The sequence below is a fragment of the Tachysurus fulvidraco genome, chromosome 18, assembly GCF_022655615.1.
Source record: "Tachysurus fulvidraco isolate hzauxx_2018 chromosome 18, HZAU_PFXX_2.0, whole genome shotgun sequence".
In the NCBI taxonomy this organism is placed as follows: Eukaryota; Metazoa; Chordata; class Actinopteri; order Siluriformes; family Bagridae; genus Tachysurus; species Tachysurus fulvidraco.
In genome coordinates, this window is record NC_062535.1 from 5,350,645 (window position 1) to 5,371,144 (window position 20,500).

A 20,500-nucleotide genomic window follows, 5' to 3' on the forward strand; every position below is an offset into this window, starting at 1 on the left:
TGATTTTAAACAAGTTGACATTTTTACTACTTTTGCTACTGCTTAGATAATATATAATTTTATAAAGTGATAGCTAATGATCATGTGAGCTGACAAGTTCTTTAGCTAGATATGGTTAGCTACAATGTTTATTGTTTGTTGTTTTAAGGCATTTTAATTATGTTTCAGCTAATAGCTAATGACAGCTAGCAAGCTGTAGTCAGCTATTAATGAGTAGGATTACGACTCGGAACTAAAATGCTAACTAAAAGCACTTCACCCAATCAACAGACATCAAAACTAGCTCTTTGTATAAACGCTAGCCTTAGCTGTGTCACTGCAAACCCTGTGTGAGTGCAGACTGTGTGTTTTGGTGAATCTCCTCAGGCCGAAAGAGGCTAATTGATGACGACGGTGCGATATTCCTTTAGAGAATTAGCCGATCGATACATGGGTACGCAGGTAACGCGAGCTCAGCGTCCTCATGCACAGAGATGTTCCATCGATTTGAAAAACATGGCCATATTCCAGCTCGAATAAAAATACAGGCTAATTTGTCAAGCAAAACCAAAGTACTGTGGCCCTTTTTTGTCTAACGGAGCATTATGGTGCATTATGGGATTGATTTACATGCTGTTCTGTGTTCACAGTCGGAACAGTAATACTATCCCGCTAAAATGGTAAATATAGAAATGCACTTTAATACAATGGGGGGTGGCTGGGGAGTGGGGTGATGCTGAAGGGGGAGATATAAACACCAAAGCTGTACTTCCTCTTGGAAATAATGACAACTGAACATGATGATGATGATGATGATGATGATGATGATGCGAAATATAATAACATTACAGGAAAAAATTAATGAATTTTAAAAAGGAAAGAAAGAAAGAAAGAAAGAAAGAAAGAAAGAAAGAAAGAAAGAAAGAAAGAAAGAAAGAAAGAAAGAAAATTTAAGACATTAAAACAAATGACAGAAACTTAAAAGTTAAAGTTAGAGAGAAACAAGTTAGATGTAAAAGAAAAATAAAGACGGTTTGAGAGAAAAGAAAGAAAGAAAGAAAGAAAGAAAGAAAGAAAGAAAGAAAGAAAGAAAGAAAGAAAGATCTAAGTGCTGATGATTATATGGCCGTTTGCTGGCTTGCACATGCGGAAGACTGATGTTTAAAAGCACCGCCTCCTCAGAGTAAGCACTGCACTGAGATACTGACTTTAAAGTAATCGACCTTGAGAAATTAATTACCTGTGTCCCACTGCTCACACACACACACACACACACACACACCCACACACACACCCTTTTCTGAGTAAAAGAAGCGCATGAAGACGAGTCATCTTTCACACTTTTATCAGCACTTCCTTGCTCATTGCACTCTCCCCTGTGGTAATATATTTTTAAATTAATTTTATACTCACACTGCTGCCTAATCATGTGGTTTGGAACACTTCCACGTTGGAAAACAAGTTAATACAATGACTTCCATATTGCATGTGATTTTGGACATGTCCATGTTGAGGGTGTTTATATGGATTGTGATTAGAGTTTAGTTGGTTTAGGACACAGACATGAGACTGACAATGGTGTTTATGTAGCCTATATAGTGTTTAAGGTGTGTGGTTTTGTGAGGTGTCCATAGTGGATGTTTATGAAGACTATATAGAGAATATTGAATATATTCATACATTCATAGTGGACCAATGTTGGTGTTTAGGCAGCCTATATATTCTATAAGGTGTGCAATTTGGGACGCGGCCACATTATATTGATGATGGTATTTTTGTGGATTGTACGGTGAATAGTGTGTAGTTTGGGAATCATCCACCTGAAACCTGTGTTGTTATTTAGGCAGCCTATTTGGTAAAAATGTGCATGGTTTGGGGCATAGCAACAGTGGACTGAGGATGGTGTTTAGGCAGCCTATATGGTAAATAGGGTGTGAAATTTGGGACATGCCAACAACTAGACTGATAGTGGCATTTATGTGGATTACACAAAGTATAGGTTGTGCAGTTTGGAACACTCCCACCCTGGGACTGATAGTAGTGTTTATATAGACTATAGTGAGTAGGGATTTGTGCTTCAGGACACATCCTCAGTGGACCAATGTCGGTGTTTAGGTGGCAAGTATATGGTGTGCTGCTTGGGATGTATCAACCATAGACTGATGGTGTTTGTGTGGACTATATATTAAATAAAGTGTTTAAGTAATTAAGGAGGCTATGACTATTACGGAGAGTGTAAAGGGGCGGAGTTAATATGAAGGGTGGGGTTTAAGTCTCCCACATTTTTTGCAGTAGTCATTTTGCTAACTGCTAAATGCTGTCAGAAAAGTGAGAATAGCTCAATGCTAACATGTAATTAGCACTCATTTTGAAGTATGAGTTGTTAATAATGGCAGCCACGTTCTTCCTGCAGCTGTTAAGGGCTTGTTTCTTGTGTTAATTTTCTCCTAGCTGATCGCTAATGAACACAGCGGGAGAGTCTGACACGATGTACTGCTTGTTCACAAAAGCAAGATTTAACAACAACATGTTTGAGAGTCACATGCTAAGGTACTCCTTTGCTAAATGGCATGCTAAGCTTGTTGCATTGTATTGGAGCACCAACAGATAACAATAAGTGGTTGAATGAGAAGGTCAGATGACCATTTATCCATCCATCCATCCATCCATCCATCCATCCATCCATCCATCCATCTTCTACCGCTTATCTGGGGCCGGGTCGCGGGGGCAGCAGACTAAGCATGGATGCCCAGACTTCCCTCTCCCCAGACACTTCCTCCAGCTCTTCCGGGGGAATACCGAGGCGTTCCCAGGCCAGCCGAGAGACATAGTCCCTTCAGCGTGTCCTAGGTCTTCCCTCGAGGCCTCCTCCCGGTTGGACATGCCCGGAACACCTCCCCAGGGAGGCGTCCAGGAGGCATCCGAAACAGATGCCCGAGCCACCTCAGCTGACTCCTCTCTATGTGGAGGAGCAGCGGCTCTACTCTGAGCTCCTCCCGAGTGACCGAGCTCCTCACCCTATCTCTGAGGGAGCGCCCAGCCACCCTACAGAGGAAACTCATTTCGGCCGCCCGTATCCGGGATCTTGTCCTTTCGGTCATGACCCAAAGCTCATGACCATAGGTGAGGGTAGGAACGTAGATCGACTGGTAAATAGAGAGCTTCGCCTTGTGGCTCAGCTCTTTCTTCACCACAACTGACTGGTATATCGACCACATCACTGCAGAAGATACACTGATCCACCTGTCGATCTCCCGCTCCATCCTTCCCTCACTCGTGAGCAAGATACTTAAACTCTTTAGGCACTTGAGGCAGGGGCTCTCTGCCAACCTGAAGGGGACAAGCCACCCTTTTCCGGCTGAGAACCATGGCCACGGACTTGGAGGTGCTAGTGTCCGCATGTCCTAATGTCTCTGTTTGCAAGTGTCCTTGTATCCCAGGCTTCTTCATCCCTATGAGTCTCATTCTCCCAGTGCTTGACTGTGTTTTTTCTCATGCTTCCTAGTCCCAGACTTTTCTAGACTCCTTGTATTCTGGTCCCTTTATTCCCAGCGATCAAGTGTCTATTTTTTGTCCTCACATTTCCTACTGACAGTGTTTTCTGCACTCCTTGTTTTTGTGTCCATGTTTCTAGCTTTGGTCGTTGAGCTATCTATATTTGAAAGTTATTTACTCTCCTTGTTTCCAGCCCTCTTTATTTCTCACCACTTTATTAATAGGTATAAAGTGAGTAAATGCTGTATATAGTAGCAGGTTGTGGAGTGAAGCTATGAGTCAGCGCTAACACTAATGCTAACAATTCTGCGCTGCTGGGGAAAAAAGCAGGACCCGCTTTAGCCAAGGGTTTTAGAGTGGGATTAGATTTCTTTGTGCATTTGAGCTGGACAAGGCCGCAGAGTGCATTTCCCCACATAACATCTGCGTTAAACATGCTGAAGATGGTTTCATCTCGTATACAGTCTTCTGTTAACAGGAGAGGAGGAGCCTTACAGAGTACCGATACAGCGTGCCACGCAAAAACAAGTACTGCGACGTCTTTATACAGCTGGTCTGAGCAAAAAAATAAATGAACAATATCAAAACCTTCCTTTCTTGCTAAAATAATTATTAATCAATTCATTAATCAATCAATCGATCAATCAAAGTAAATTATCATTTTTGTTTCTTTGCTATTTTGTAATGAACTTTATAAACAGATCAGTGTAAAGAAAATGACTAAGCAAGAGACAAAACAGCAATACAAAAGATTCAAATTGAATACTGCCATGCCAAATAAAAGCATTAGGATGGTCAATGACTGTTGCTATGGTAACTCACCAGCGTAACTGAAAGCAAAAGGGAGCACAAGGGCTCATTAAATTCTGTCTGACGAGGAGTTGTTTGGGACAAAATCAGATTTATTAAAGATTGCTTTATATAGAGTGAGTGAATATTTACAGATTGTTTAATAATACCCCGCCACCTGACCATCACCTGTGCATCTGTCTGGGGAATCAAGGTGAGTTTCTAGTGCCCTAGGTGTATAGATCTAGAATCCTTTTTTTCTTGACATGTATCCTAGTCCCATGTATCCTTTATTTACAGTTCCTTTCCGCTCTGGATCCATGTTTCCCAATCTCTTGGTTCCCTACCTCTCTTCTTGTTTCCTAGTCTCGTTTTATTTTTAATATGATCCTACTATCATTATTTTTCAGCCCACTTGTTTCTTATACTATTGAACGCATTTGGTAATAAACTACAGTACAGTTCACTTAATGGTGCTGGTTTAACACCCAATAACCTGATTTCCTGTTCTGACATACTACATACAGACATACAGAGTATTATGTGATTTGGAACAGAACCCATGACTCTGTTTTGCTAGGGCACACATGACAGGCTTTCAAAAAATTGCTTTATTAGCAAGTAGCAACAAAGTTAGCAAAGCATGCTATGAGAAACGAAATTACCATTTAATATTAATGTAGCCATTTTAGCCATTAGCATGATGTACTACTTACTAGTCAGTGTTACTACTGTAGCTAACACAGCTTTAACTGAGCTAACTACATATATGGTTCAAATGAAAGGCGTTAACTTGCTAACTTATCCATGTGAAACATTATCTTGTTTGATTAAGCCGATATTTACTAAGTAGTATACAGGCCTCTCAAGTTTTGAAGACAGGCAAGAGTGACTATTAATTTGTGTGTGTGTGTGTGTGTGTGTGTGTGTGTGTGTGTGTGTGTGTGTGTGTGTGTGTGTGTGTGTGTGTGTGTGTGTGAGAGAGAGAGAGAGAGAGAGAGAGAGAGAGAGAGAGAGAGAGAGAGAGAGAGAGAGAGAGAGAGAGAGAGAGATTATGACCGGTGTTGTTTATTGTAAGTGTTTTCACCTTTTTGGACTCCTTTATCATTTGTAATGTTGCTCCCATTTAAAACAGTTCGGCTCAAGTCCAGCCATTTTTAGGGTCATGATTGAGGACAATGTCCCGTCCAGAGACAAGCTGTTTCGTGTTGAGGTTTTGTTCAAACCGGCCATCAAAAATACCCTCTGGCATCAGCATTAGAATGTGGAAGCACTAAAACCAAGGCTGCAATCTTTGATAGCCCCACAAATTGGTTCAATCCAGTCACCTTTGAAATAAAGAACCAGGGGCCTCTATTACTCAGATGTTTTCTGGCACCATCTCAGGGCCCGCAGTTTGAGAACCACTGGCCTAGACTACTTGTTCTGAGCAGGTGTTGTAAGTGAACAGGCTGTAAACCTGTTGGCTAAGTTACAGACACATAAAAAACTCACACTGATTATCTGGGAAACGTCTCTAACAGCAGTCACAATGTCACTGTTTGTGTCAAACAAGTTGTGAATTTGTTGTAACATTAAAACAGGAGATCATGACTTACTCTGTGCTCAAAGTGATGCTCGCAAAGACGATGGTGAACAATTCCAGGATTTGCTTTTTTTTCATTGGTCGTTGCATTAAATCTTACCCAGATACAATAGTGCTATTTTCTGTTGTGTTGTATAACATCAATAGTGCTAGTTTCTCATTGGCTATTGTGTAGCCTCTTTTTTTTGATTGGCTGATAAGTGTCAGGCTCGACTAAGAACTCCAGGGGAGACGCGCTTGGTTCCTGCTCGGTTTCATAGAGACAGCGGTGCGGACAGATACATTTTGGACGCTGCAGCATATTAAATATATGATAAATAGTTTTTCTGCGTGAGAAATATGATGTGTGGTGGGAGAGCGTGACAAAAGACCCAAATGAGGGACTGTCACTTTCAATGTGTGACACTTGACAGCCCTGAGTATACTAACCCAAAGAAGTAAAAAATATATATATTTGTTAAGAAAATAAAATGAAGACAAGCTGAATAATTAAACACAGTTTCATCGCAGGGGATTGTAGACATCTTAAGTCCCCTTTAAAAACCTTTTTATAAATGTAAAATAAAAGTAATACACAGGAGAATTTAACTGAGTGTTTAATATATAGCTTTTTGCTAAGGCAGGGCTAAACACTAAATCACTCTGACCAGATTAGCATAAAGCCTGACAGCAGGAAGTGGAGTTTGTGGCCAGTGAAGTGGCCGCAGGTGGATAATGGACATCAGGACAGAGAGTAATGGACGGATAAAGATCCTAAAACATTAAAATGATAAAACTGTGGCATCCGGATGACCCGCTAATTCATTGTGGTAACATTAGTGCTAGTGTTTAGAATCAGAGCTGTACAACAGCCAAATATCTGCTTTACCCGGTCCTGTAAGACAGATCTGTCTTACTGCACACAGTCTGTCTCACCACATACTGTCATATTCCACACTGCCTGTCTTGCCACATACTGTCTTACTGCACACTACCTATCTCATTGCCTGTCACACTGCATGTTGTCCTAGGGTTAGGGTGCTACAGTATGCATGCTGCCTGTCTCACCTTATGCTGTCTTAGTCTTTTACTGCCTATGCTAGTGCACACTGCCTTTTTTCACCTGCTGTCTCACTGCGCACTGAGTGGCTCACTGAACACAAACTGTCTCACCACACACCAACTGTCTCACTACATGGTTTAATTCTACACACTGCCTGTCTCACCACACACACCATCTGTTGGTTTTTTCACTGGGTATCTCTCTAGGTCACACTAGGCACACCGTCCTGGTGGACGATCTCTAGTTTCGTTTTTGCACATTTCTCCGTTTTTGTCTCACCGCCATGCTACCTGTCTCTCCAGCCCCTGTCTGTCTTACTGCATGCTATCTGTCTTGAACACTGCCTTAATATTGCCTGTCTTGCCAGTCTTGTCTTTCGGTACTCACTCCCTCACTCACGGCTTTTTGTCTCACCAAAAGCTGTCTTTGTCACCTGTCTCCAAGAAATCCACCTTTTCACCTGCTAAACAATGCTTTTCTGACTCAACACCGCCTGTCTCGCCGAACACCACCTGTCTCACTGAACGGCGTGTTCAAGAAAAGCACACATAACTGGGACGAATTCTCCAGACATTTTGAGTGGCATTTTATTTATTTTATTTTTACTCGCTTCAATTATACATGGAGGTCTGGGGGGAAATGTCGATGAGAAGAGTATGAAGGAGGGAGAGAAATTGAATGTAAACCCAAGGTTGCTCGGCCTCATGGGATATCGGAGGAACGAGCTCTCATAGCCGACGCCAGATAACCATAATGTGCAAACACACTGGCCTGTTTTTATAGCTCTCCCTGGGTGTGGGTTTATGGAGCACATCCATAATGTTTCACTGTGTGTGTGTGTGTGTGTGTGTGTGTGTGTGTGTGTGTGTGTGTGTGTGTGTGTGTGTGTGTGTGTGTGTGCGTGAGGGTGTGAAGGTTGCAATCTATCCAAGTCGTTTTGAAATGTCTAGTCAAAGCGACTGGTGTTATAATCCTGGAGGCATTACTGTCTGTGCCTCAGGGTGCCATCTATCTCCATGCATCTATCTTCTCATCCATCCATACATCCATCCATACGCCTATATCCATCCATCTATTGGCTCATTCCTCCAGTTATTCTTATGCCATCTATCCATAACTTAATTTGCCGTTCCAATCATTGCATGCTTCATCCATTATCAATCCATCTGCTTGTTCTCGCATCTGTCTGTCTATCTTTCCATCTAAAACTGAACTGGACATCCAGCTATCTTTACTTATAGCAATCAATTAATCCATTTATGTTCTTAGTTCACATCCATTCACCCATCCATTTATATGCCTATGCTCTATTCGTCTGAACATCGGTTTACCTGACAGACTCTCCATCCATTTGCCCATCCATCCATCATCTACCATCCGCCACTTATCCATCTGCCTGTCCATACCTCCACCTCTTCATTACATGGCTGGCTTTTTATCTTCCAGTCCATCTATCCATTTCATGTGGAATCAGTTCATACATTTTGCTTTGAATCTATCTATCTATCTATCTATCTATCTATCTATCTATCTATCTATCTATCTATCTATCTATCTATCTATCTATCTATCTATCTATCTGTCTGTCTGTCTGTCTGTCTGTCTATCCCTCCATCCATTCTCCCATCCTTCCCTCTTTGACTCCACTTGTCCTTCTGCCCCTTTATCCATCTTCCATTCATCCAGTTGTTCTATCTATCTCCTCCTTCATCAATTCTTGATTCATTCCTTTACTATCCATCTATTTATATGAACTTCTATAAACTATATTTTTTATTTATTTATCCCTCCTCTCACCTTCTCCTTACCCGTCTATCATCTATCTTCCATCCACATTTCCATCTTTTTTCCATCATTCCTCCTTAGAATCTACTCATCCATCCATCCTACAGTCAGTCTATCTATCCATCTCTTCTTTGTCCATTCACCATCCAACCGTCCACCCACCCATGCATTTCTCTGTCTGTCCATCCAGCTCACTAGATAAGTGGAGGTACACATCTATTCATCCATGGATTCGTCACTTCTGTAATCGGTGATATGAACTGAACACAGATCTTCTCGCACAGTGTTTTCCAATCCATACAGATGTTCAGTGACATCATAAACAGCACCTGAGGAAATGTGAGGTGTGAACCAAATCCTGAACAGCTTCAATTAATGCTTTTCCTCCAGTATCTGTCCACAATTCTTTTCCTCCTGTATCTGTCCATCAACATTAACTGAGAAAATGTACAACATGATGGAGAAGTGCAAAGCATACAGCTATAATGTACTGACATTGTGAATTCGAATTATTTTATGCCTTCCAGGGCTTTCATAACACCCTTATTGTTGGTGTGAGACAGCACTGATGCTGAACACCATCAGCCACACTTGTGACTGTAGCTGGGAGCTTTAAGTGAAATAGCACTTACCACTTTGCAGAGCTGAACTGTCATGTTGCAAGCTTTTCAATTTCTCCATTTCTGCTATTTTTAATTAATAGCAGTTTCCAACAAACAATTTAGGCAAAAAATGGTGTCCTTATATAAACACAGTCAGGTTGCAAGTATAGACATGTGTGAAAGTAGGGGAAAAAACATCAGAGAAGCCTGGGTGTGCAATAAGCTCTGAGAGGAAGTGTAAAATCTGTTCATCACCAGAGGCTCAGCAGGAACAGCAGCTCATGAGAACTCAGCCTTGAACTGATGAGAGGAAGATCAAAAAGTGAACTACATCAACAGCTTTTCAATCAGGAGCCATATACAGTATATATATGGTTTTTTTTTATTATCAAACATCATCCACAGCTGAGACTTTCACTGTCATAATGATAACAGCAACTTCATCCAACATCTGATCATCTGTCCTTTTATCACCAGAGTCAACAATCGATCCCATCCTATAGCATCCGTTCATCCATTCATCGGTTCATGCACACACCTGTCTACTCATCCATCCATCCATCCATCCATCCATCCATTCACACATCCAGATGCATGTTCACTCTCTCATTTATCTGTCTGCCTGCCTTCAAATTCATACATGCATACACAATCAAACATACACAAACATACACATTACAACATGTAGTGAAATGCTTTGTACAATTGTCCTAAAAATGATGTTTTCACTCCCATTATCAGTGAAAATAACAAAATAAAGGAATACAATTTAAGAAATAAAACAGGTATAAACATTATTTGGTTGATCGTTTGTCCATCCATCCTCCCATTCATCTGCCCATCCATCCCACCATCTTCCCAATCATCAATATAACTATTAATTTGTTTATCCATCTATCTTTCCATTCATCCATCTGCCCACTCGTCCATATAACTATTAATCTGCCTTTCTATTTATCCATCAACCAACCTATCTATCTATCTATCTATCTATCTATCTATCTATCTATCTATCTATCTATCTATCTATCTATCTATCTATCTATCTATCTATCTATCTATCTATCTATCTATCTATCCAAATAACTTTTCATCTGCCCAGCAAACGATCCATCAATCCCTTTGCCTGCTTGATATATCTATTCCTCTCGCTATTCTTCCAATCAACTGCCAACCCATCCATCTGTTATTTCACTGTCTACTGATTTATTGAATGACTATCCATCCATCCATCCTTTTATCCATCCATCCGTCCATCCATCCATTTGCTTAATGTCTAGCCATCTGTCGTTTCACCAATCCATGAATCCACAAATCTATCTGCCCATTCATTTATCCAACCAATCATCCATCTATCCACTGCTTATCAATGCATTCCTCCATCTGTTTGCCAATTTATCCATCTATTCACTTCCTATACATAAATTAATCTTCCCATCCATCCATCCATCCATCCATCCATCCATCCATTGGTCCATCCATTCTCCCATCCACTTATGAGTTACTCTTGTAGGCGAGTCTCTTATTCAGTTCATGAACTTGAAAAAAATCTAACAGGTGGATGCCAAAAGAGATTCTTGATTCCTTTGAGTCTCATTTACAAATCAGTGCTTGTAACAAATATAAGTAATGGAAACCATCAAAGTAGGAAAAGAGTCACAGGGAATGAAACTATACACAAAGTTCAAGTCACACATATTTTAGAGACAAACTGTTAATGTGATCCCCAGTTTCGCATGTCATTAAAATGTGAGATCCTGCAGAGACTGCTGAATGGCAGCTTGATTAACTGCATTACGTTGTGATTATTTTGGCTTACAGTCTCATTTGAATTTTTTTTTCTTTTTTCTGGGAGCTCACTAGGAGTGTACATGAGCATTGTGAAATCATGCTGTCTCACTCCCACAATAGCAGAGTTATGAAAGTGCTAGAAGGCACAAAATAATCAGAGTGCATGATGTCAGTACATTACGCCCATATGGTTTACATTCCTCTGACAGCTTTACAAATAGCTTTAAATCTGAGATGGTGCAGGATGAAATCGGGGTTATTCTGGAGGTCAGAGATGGGGGAGATTACAGGAAGCTCAAGCCAGGCTGGGTGGATGTGCACTATGGAGGACCTGAGATTACAATCCATGTCAAACAGTTTTAAAAAAGTAGCTAAAACTGTATTTCACATTTAAGTTTTTTTTCTGTAATTTTACATTAAAATGCAATAACTTTTGCTCCTTTCTAAACAGAAAAGAATATATATATATATATATATATATATATATATATATATATATATATATATATATATATATATATATATATTTACCACCAACATTGAGCGATGTTTTATTTTCAACAGTTTGTTATTTTCTACCAGACTTTAATTTCAATGTTCCTACAAATAGAAGTGTCACAGGAGCAGTTGCAAACATTATATTATGATGTTCTGAACATCGCTGAACGACCAACATTGTGCTGAACACTTTCTGACAACAAACCTTGGTTTCAGTCAGGACCACTTTGTTAAATTAAGGTTTATTAGTGATGCATACAGTTAGTGTTGGCGGTATGGTTCTGTTCTGGACAAAATTTCCCACGTGCCTGTCCATACGCATGCACGGACGGAGCGTTGAGAGCAGCGACTGCAGAATAAAATAGACCCCCGTTATAGCAGCGGAATCAGGACCAAAAACATGCATGGTATGAATAGGCTTGTTTACATGTTTTGGAAAATAAATGGATAAATAAAATAAAGGGAGAGAGGGGAAGGAGAAAAGGAGAGAAAAAAAAGAGAAACGAATACATGAAGATAACTTAATCGGTACCGGACAACGAGTTCTGGCTAGGAGGAGTCGGGGTTGGAGGAGGGGGTTTGAATCTCAGCAGCAGCGAGGCGCAAGAAGCGGCTCAAAGAAGAGGATTTAAAGGGGGGAAATTATGGAAGTTGTACCGGATTGGTGCACGTCGTGAACAGCTGATTAGCAGCTGATGCAGCTTGACTATGTGTCCTGCCTGAACTAACATGATGCTTGATTTCATAGAAGGACTGAAACAAATAAATGCTCTAAACACATCAGCTGTAATCATGGTCCTCAATGTTGTAGAAACATTTATAAATGTTGTTAAGCAAGGAAAAATCATTTTTTGCAATTTTATACAAAAAAATGCAGTTAATAGTGAATAAAGTTCTATTAACATTGCATTAACATTTATGAATGCTATATTACAACAGAACTATAAGTTCCTCTAACTGTATCACTTAAACACAATCTTATTGAGCAATAAGCAAGAGTTAGCTCATTAGCTAATCTGCTCATGATTCTCCATTAGCTAGCTACTCAAAAATAACATTCCTACAATGTTTTAAATACGTTAGCTGTAATAATGCTTTGAGTCACAATTATATTAGAACCTGGTCACAAAATGGAACTATTAATGCAACACTATAGAAAGGTTATAAATGTACTGATTCTGAGTATTGTGAAAGAAATAACATTCATAGAAACAAAAGCTCCTGGAACCGTGATGTTCAGAAATCCTTTTCACTAAGCTAATGATCCTAAATTGGTGTCTAGCCACTCAGCTAGTAATCGTCCTACTAAAAACTAAAAACTTTTCAACATTGTTAGAATGTTCATAAAATTTCTGTTATATAAGAATTTAACTTAAATTTAGAGTTAATTTTCGAGTTTACTTGCTAAAGAGTCCAATTTGGAATGATGCGAATGTTAGCAGCAAGGTTCCTCTAGCTAGCTAATTTAGACTGTGAGTAGTGTGAGGTGATACATGCACATGATGGCTTCATTGACTTTCGGAAATCTGTTAACATTACAAACCATCAGGAATATTTTACATCGTGGAGCTGAAGCACTTTTAGAATGACATCATCAGATATGAAAATCTGTATTTAACATCATATAAACTCTAGGTGCTTGGCCCCTTAATTGCTGATTAGCATTATGTAGATATATCTGGTGCAAAAGCTGTTAAAATTCTCAGACAAACTCAGAGATGGCATGGAGCTGAAGGATGGGACTGAAAAATCTAAACCACACACACACAGAGTTTCTCTCTTGTGAATATTAACGGCGCATTCTCTCGCCTCTGTGATCGATACGTGTGCTGGACTGACAGCCGCACACTAATTGAAGATGACATGTTTTTAAAAGAGATGAACGCCCACAGATGAGAGAGCGAGAGAGCAAGAGAGAGAGAGAGAGAGAGAGAGAGAGAGAGTGAGAGAGACGGAGGACAAGATGACAGATCTGCATGTAGATGCCTGGGTTATCGGTCCAGACGCATCAGACAGACCTCTCTGACCATCAGCAGGGGAAAGAAATGGCGCCCGAGTGGCTCGCTTCATAACAACTGACAGGAAATATCACAGAGATAAAATTACAAGGCTGCCACTGTGACTGTGTGACATTGTAGGTTTGAGGACAACATGAAGGTTCGGGTCTGGGAGAAAAAATGGCCGCTGTTTCTGCAGATTGAATCTATTCATAGCAAAACTGATTAGCACCAAGGTATTCATTTGGCTTCTTGATAAAGACATTTAACAGCCTTTTCTTATGAACAGATAAAAGTCTTTTTTTAGTGAATGACTTCCATCTCCTCTATCAAAAACGAGTCTGTAAATAGGCTCGGATCACTCGCTTCAAATAAGATAGAATTATTCTGAAAGCCGTTTATAAAAATTTAGCAACAAAAAAGATGAAACTGACATAATTTTTCACTTTAATGTGCACTTTTATTCTTTTAGTAGTGGATCCAAAATGGCCGACATTTCATACATCTCTACAATCCAAATGATTATGCGATGAGGGGTCATATTGCTCTTTCACGTGGAAATGAAACCGCAGTGTCATTCATTATTGTACTTATGCTAACATCTATGTATGCTGAGCTAGTTTTGCAAATTCAGTAGAAAAAATTCTATTTAAATAGCAAAACAAAACTCCTCCTTCTGCCAGTTTTGATTCAAAGTAGCTGCTTCAAAATGAGAGGACTAAAGTCAAACAACCATTTGTGATTCTTCCATTTTGAAATGTAAGTAATTTGGTTTTTTGTCATTCTGATTTGAATTAATATTCTCCTGCTTGTAGTAAAGGATAAAACAACTTAGTTTGCAGTGAAGGCCTTTCTCCCGGTGCTTAATTGAAGCCGTAATTAACAATCCTCTCAACTCTGATACTTAGATTCTAACATTGTTAACGAACAGAGCATATTCCTAAATTAGCATGCTACCAGTATGAGGGGCGTGTGGGGGTCCTGCGGGATTCTAGCGAGTGCGTTCTGCGCTAATGAATCCAGCGGGTTTTAATGAGCTGAGATTAGCTACGATTCTTCAGGGGCTGACGGTGAGTTCAACATTCGTCACGCTGAACAAAGCTCCGCTCAGGCGTGTGCTAATGACGAAGGGTCACCCGGACATTGAATGGCTATGGTTTGCTTTGCATCAATATTAGCGTCTCGTGGGAAAGAAAATGAATTGTTTATGCACTGATTTAACATTCATTTTGTCCTTTTGTCCAGATGCTTTACGTTGACCCTGACATGGATGTCCTTATTCCTTTGTTTTTGTCCTTATACCAAATCCCATATCTACTAAACAAGTATTCTTATTTTGCACACCTCCCTCCTCCCCTCTCTCTGTCTCTCTCTGTTCTACTGAGACCTGAACTTTTGTTGTTGTTTTTTTTTTTATAAACCTCTAAATTTCTAAATGAAGCATTCACAGAATGTTCAATGATGATGTTACAGGAGCCAACCAATCAGCAGCTTGGATTCAACTCACACTCAGGACAAATTCGTTAATTTATTCTCTCTTTCTTTCTTTCTTTCTTTCTTTTTTTTTACTTCTTCTTGCACCTGCCTTATGTAAATTTTCTCATTTTATACCTTCCTCTTTCTCCTTCTTTTTCATCCAGTCCTTGACACTCCAGGTCTGGACGCAGGACTGAGAGTGGTCTAATCTCTGGATGATTGACAGCTGCACTGACAGTCTGACATTAATGCAAAACATCCTGCCTATGTCTGTGAGAGATAGAGAGAGAGAAAAAGAGAGAGAGAGAGAGAGAGAGAGAGAGAGAGAGAGAGAGAGAGAGAGAGAGAGTAGCTTGGTGTGTCCCAATTCTTATTATGCATTAAAAGTATCTACTCATTTTCTGAAGAAAAAAAATACATACTTTGGAGAGTGTAGCAAAAAAAAGTAAGCATGTAGCAGGACATGCTAGTGTGTAATGTAATAGAGGAGAATGTTGTTGCCTAGTTACAACACTGTCACTGTAAACTTACTCCCTGTTCCATTTCAGCATTCTCAAGAATTCAGAGAAGCAAACTTTCACAAAACTCTTCCTCTATTGTGCACGAGGTATGGGCAACGTTAGCTGGAACCAGGGACCTATGGGATAACCATTTAAACATATTATGATTTGGGATACAGTAATTCTAATCACACACATTACTTAGGACACATAGTAGGTGACTTAGGATGCAACATCTGACATACACCTACATTGATGACTTAATGGTTAGCCTGTTTACCCTAATGCTAGTTCATGTTTTTGTCAGCTACGTTCAGTAAGCAGGTTTACATTTATTGAATTTGGCCAATTGAGAGCAAGTTACATTTTATTCAACTGAGCAATTGAGATTCAAGGGCTTTGCTAATGGGCCCAGCAGTAGCAGCTTGGTGGAGCTGTGATTCAAATTCAAAACCTTCCAATCTGTAGTCCACCATCTTAACCCCTGACCTACCACATCCACACATTAGAGTTTTGCTACAGTACAATGCTAGCTATTGATTTAGCCTACTTATCTCAATTAATTTCTATTTACCCCATTTACCATAATGCTAGTTTGTATTGAGCCTGTTTTCTACGATGCTAGTTTGTATTTAGCTTATTTGCAATAAAGCTAGTTTGTATTTAGCCTGTTAGCATCGTAGTAAATGGGCTAAATACTACTGTAGCTTTGTAGTAAACAGGCTAAATACAAACTAACATCTTAGAAAATAGCTAGCTAACTATAAGCTAGCAGGCTAAATACAAACTAGCAATGTAGTAAACAGGTCAAATACAAACTAGCATTTTGGTAAATAGGCAAAATACAAACTAGCATTGTAGTAAACAGGCTAGCTACAAACTGCTAGCTTATTATAGCCTATTTACTATGATGCTAGTGTGATTCTAGATTCTAGTATTTATTCTGCTTACTGTAATGCTGGTTCATAGCTTAGCCTTCTAGTTTCAGTTAGCTACTTCACTATAATGTATATCTGTTTGAAAACTGTTGGCTACAATGCTCATTATTAGCCTGGATAGTAATCATGTGATATAAAGTAGGAGAGGAAAGTTATTTCTGTTTCTGTAAAAATGAAAATAGTGAAATAAATTGATCAGAAAACGTCATTTGTGTGTAATTTAGCGTGGGAGGATCTCTGGAGGATGAGTGAAAAGTGAGAAATGTGCTGTGCTGCCCTGTGTGTGTGTGTGTGTGTGTGTGTGTGTGTGTGTTTGCATCTCAGAGTGAGCAGGACGCAGCAATATTAGCCATTAGAGCTGAGTTAGCTGTTGCTTAATTAAACGTTGCTTGTGACGACTCACTCTGTGATTCATGCTCGTCTTCTGTTCTTAATAACGCAGAACACGTCTGTTTTCATTTCCTTTCTTTCTTTCTTTCTTTCTTTCTTTCCTTTCTTTCCTTTCTTTCTTTCCTTTCTTTCTTTCTTTCTTTCTTTCTTTCTTAATAAATAAATAGAGTAACAAATATACTTCTCTTTTATCCCTTATCTTTCTTTTGACAACACATTAAAATGAAACACTTTGTGTGCACTTTAGATGGGTCAAATGCAGAGAACAAATTCTGAGTATGGGTCACCGTACTTAGTCGTATGTCACGTCACTTCATGTGTCTACACCACATGTCTGAAGTGAAGGAGGAATTGAGCAGTAAAAGTTAAACTGAAAGATGGAGGATGAAGATGAATCGAAAAGGGCCTTAAATAAATAAAATGACAGAGAAGGCTGTACAGAGTGATCTGTGGAGATTATCTGTCTGCTAGAGCTGGAAAGAAATGGACAGTCTTACAGCTAGGGGGAGAGAGAGAGATACAAACAGACAGACAGATAGAGAGACAGGGAAACAGACAGAGAGTGATGGAGGTGAAGTCTCCGCTGAGATCGTCCTCTATCGCTCCACTCACTTTAGCTCACATCACTCCATCACAACAAAGCTTAATAATTCATCACTGCTTCCAGGAACTACACTGTGTGTGTGTGTGTGTGTGTGTGTGTGTGTGTGTGTGTGTGTGTGTGTGTGTGTGTGTGTGTGTGTGTGTGTGTGTGAATATGTGACCTGAGTTTCGGGTTTCAATAAAATAAACTTTCCATATCATAGCTTAGAACAAATCAAATCAAAGCAAATGCTCAGATGCTAATTTACTATTTGCATTTTCACTGTTTTTAACTGGTTGCTATGGTGAAGTGGACATGTCCACTGTCCAAGCCTGAGCTTTGATGTAAGAACAAGAGGAGGAACAAGAAAGAATGTTATACAGCCCAACCTTGATCTTGAACTTCATTTAATCAGACATGATTCCATCCAGGAAACTTTTCAAAAAAACATTCACTTCTTTTTCAGGGACTTAGAACCAACTTACAGAAAAAAAAACCTTTTTTTAGGAATTTAGTGACATTTTCAGGAACCCAGAATCTTTTTTTCCAAACTTAAAAGCTATAAACAGCTTTTCAATAACTATGCGACTTTTTTAGCAACTCAATAGAAAGGCAGTAACTTTTTCTTTCATGAACTCCTCAGGAGCTTCTTCACCACAACATGAACTTTCTCAGAAGCTTATATTCAGAAACCTAAACACTAAACCTAAATCTTTCCCCTAATCCAAGATTTTTTTTTCAGCCACTAAGGAACATTTAGATTATTTATCTTATCTTTCAGCCTTTGCATTTTAAAAAGTATACATTTGACAGTCCCTAACAAACCCCAGCAAACTTTCACAGACACTGTGATGCTAAAACCTAAGACAGGCATCACCAAATGGCGGACCGCGGTCCGGATCCGGACCGAGTGACGGGTCTGCCCTGACCCGTTCAAATTCTAATATTATCATATTAAGCATCTCCTTATTATAATCTAATATTATAAGATTATATAAGCTCTTTGATATTAATAAAAAGATAAATCTTTCGTTCATGTGCAGTTAATCTAGTTACGACAGGAGCGCCATCAAAAGCCAGGCCAAAAACAGATTGTTTCTGTTCCATACTCCAGAGCAGAAGGTGGCAGTAATGCACCTAATTACGCTGGCAGGACAATTAGAATTCAACCTGCTGGCAGGACAGTTACATGTCCATTTCTCTCACTAGGAACGGAAGATGGAAAGGGAGTAAGGAGAGGTGGAAAGGAGAGAGGAAATGGGAGCTGCTCAAAGCTCTGCACTTTTCTTTTATTCAGTAAATTCTGCCCTGTTCTATTTTCCCTGAAATGTTCTTTTGCCCAAGGTTCCTGTGTTATTAATGTAGTTAATGTTTAAAAAAGGGGAAGCTCAAAAGTCTTTTGTTTCATTCTTTTCTTAAAGATTAAAAGCACTTTTATTTTATTCAGAAGATTCTGAATGTTTTACATTACTTGAAATCTAGGCCCTAAGTTCAGGCAGCTCAAAGCTGTGTTTGCACTTTTTATTTATTTTATTCAGAAGAAATTCAGCGTCTGTTGTCTGTTACTTGACATGTAGTAAAGACAACTACAGGATTGTTTTCCATTCAAGTGCCAGACAAGTTCAGACTTTGAAAACACTTGAAATTTAACAATAAATTATATAGAAATGTATGTGCGTTATTGATTTTATGAACATGAGCGTACACTATTTTAAGTGACGATATAAGATTCGGACCTTTGCTGGGAGGAAATTTTAGTAACTGGACCTTTTTGAATTTTAATTGAAAACCCCTGACCTAAGGCATTAAATTGTTTGTGTGAAAGTCTCTGTGCTATGTTCCTACAGGCAGAAGGGCATTTTAATTTAAATTCATTGACAGAGACTCTGTCGCACCCTGAGGAACCGTGCTCATAAAATTGAACCTAGTAACTGGAACACCTGAAAGTGAGGCTTCGGCCAGGCAGTGTCCCCCTAGCCTCAAATGAAGTCCATCAGCCAAGACATGTTAAGTGTCTAAAACTTATTCCTTCAGTTCATCTCTGGAGCTATGAGATGAATATAACTAGTGACTGTTAAATAATAAACTTTGAGTGTGAGTGAGAGTAAATGTGAAAGTTAGGTTAGCACGTGGGTGGGGTAAGAGTAATTAAAAGTGGTTTCATTAAATGTGGAGTTAGAGTGAGGGTCTGAAAAGGTAAGGATAGAAGTTAGAATAGATGTAGGGTTGGAGTGAGGGTGTGATTAGATATTGGGTGTGGTTAGAGTGGGTATGTGGTTGGATTTAGGGCGTGGTTAGCAAGAATGTTTTGATTAGAATGTGTGGTTAGAGGGAGGGTGTGATTAGATTGTTGGTGTGGTTAGTGTGGGCATGTAGTTAGTTAAAGGCTGTGGTTAGAGGGATGGTGTGATTAGATTGTGGGTGAGGTGAGAGTGGGGATGTGGTTAGATTGAGGCTGTGGTAGCAGTGAGGGTGTGATTAGATTGTGGGTGTGGTTAGAGTGGGGGATGTAATTACATTGTGGGTGTGGTTACAATGAGAGTGACATTAGATTGTGGATGTGGTTAGAGCGATGGTGTGGTTAGATTGTGGTTGTGGTTAGAGGGAGGGTGTGGTTAGATTGTGGGTGAGGTGAGAGTGAGGATGTGGTTAGATTTAGGCTGTGGTAGCAGTGAGGGTGTGATTAGATTGTGGGTGTGGTTAGAGTGGGGGATGTGGTTAGATTGTGGGTGTGGTTACAGTGAGAGTGTCTTTAGATTGTGGATGTGGTTAGAGTGATGGTGTGGTTAGATTGTGGTTGTGGTTAGAGGGAGGGTGTGGTTAAATTGTGGGTGAGGTGAGAGTGGGGATGTGGTTAAATAAAGAGAAATTGTGATTAGACGGTGGGGATGTGTTTAGATTTAGGCTGCGGTTAGAGTGGGGATATGATTGGATTGTGGGTGTCATTAAAATGGGGAATGTGGTTACATTATGGGTGTACAGTAGTTAAAGTGAGGAATGAGATTAGATCATGGATGTGGTTTGAGTAGGGGTGTGGTTCAATAATGGAT

The 20,500-nt window shown here is 39.6% G+C and overlaps 1 protein-coding gene across 2 annotated transcripts in view; it reads right to left on the minus strand.

The window, feature by feature from the left end:
- gpc6a (glypican 6a) overlaps positions 1-20,500 on the minus strand; it is a 118,571-nt gene that overhangs the window by 60,604 nt on the left and 37,467 nt on the right. The gene's annotated exons all lie outside the window — the stretch shown is intronic.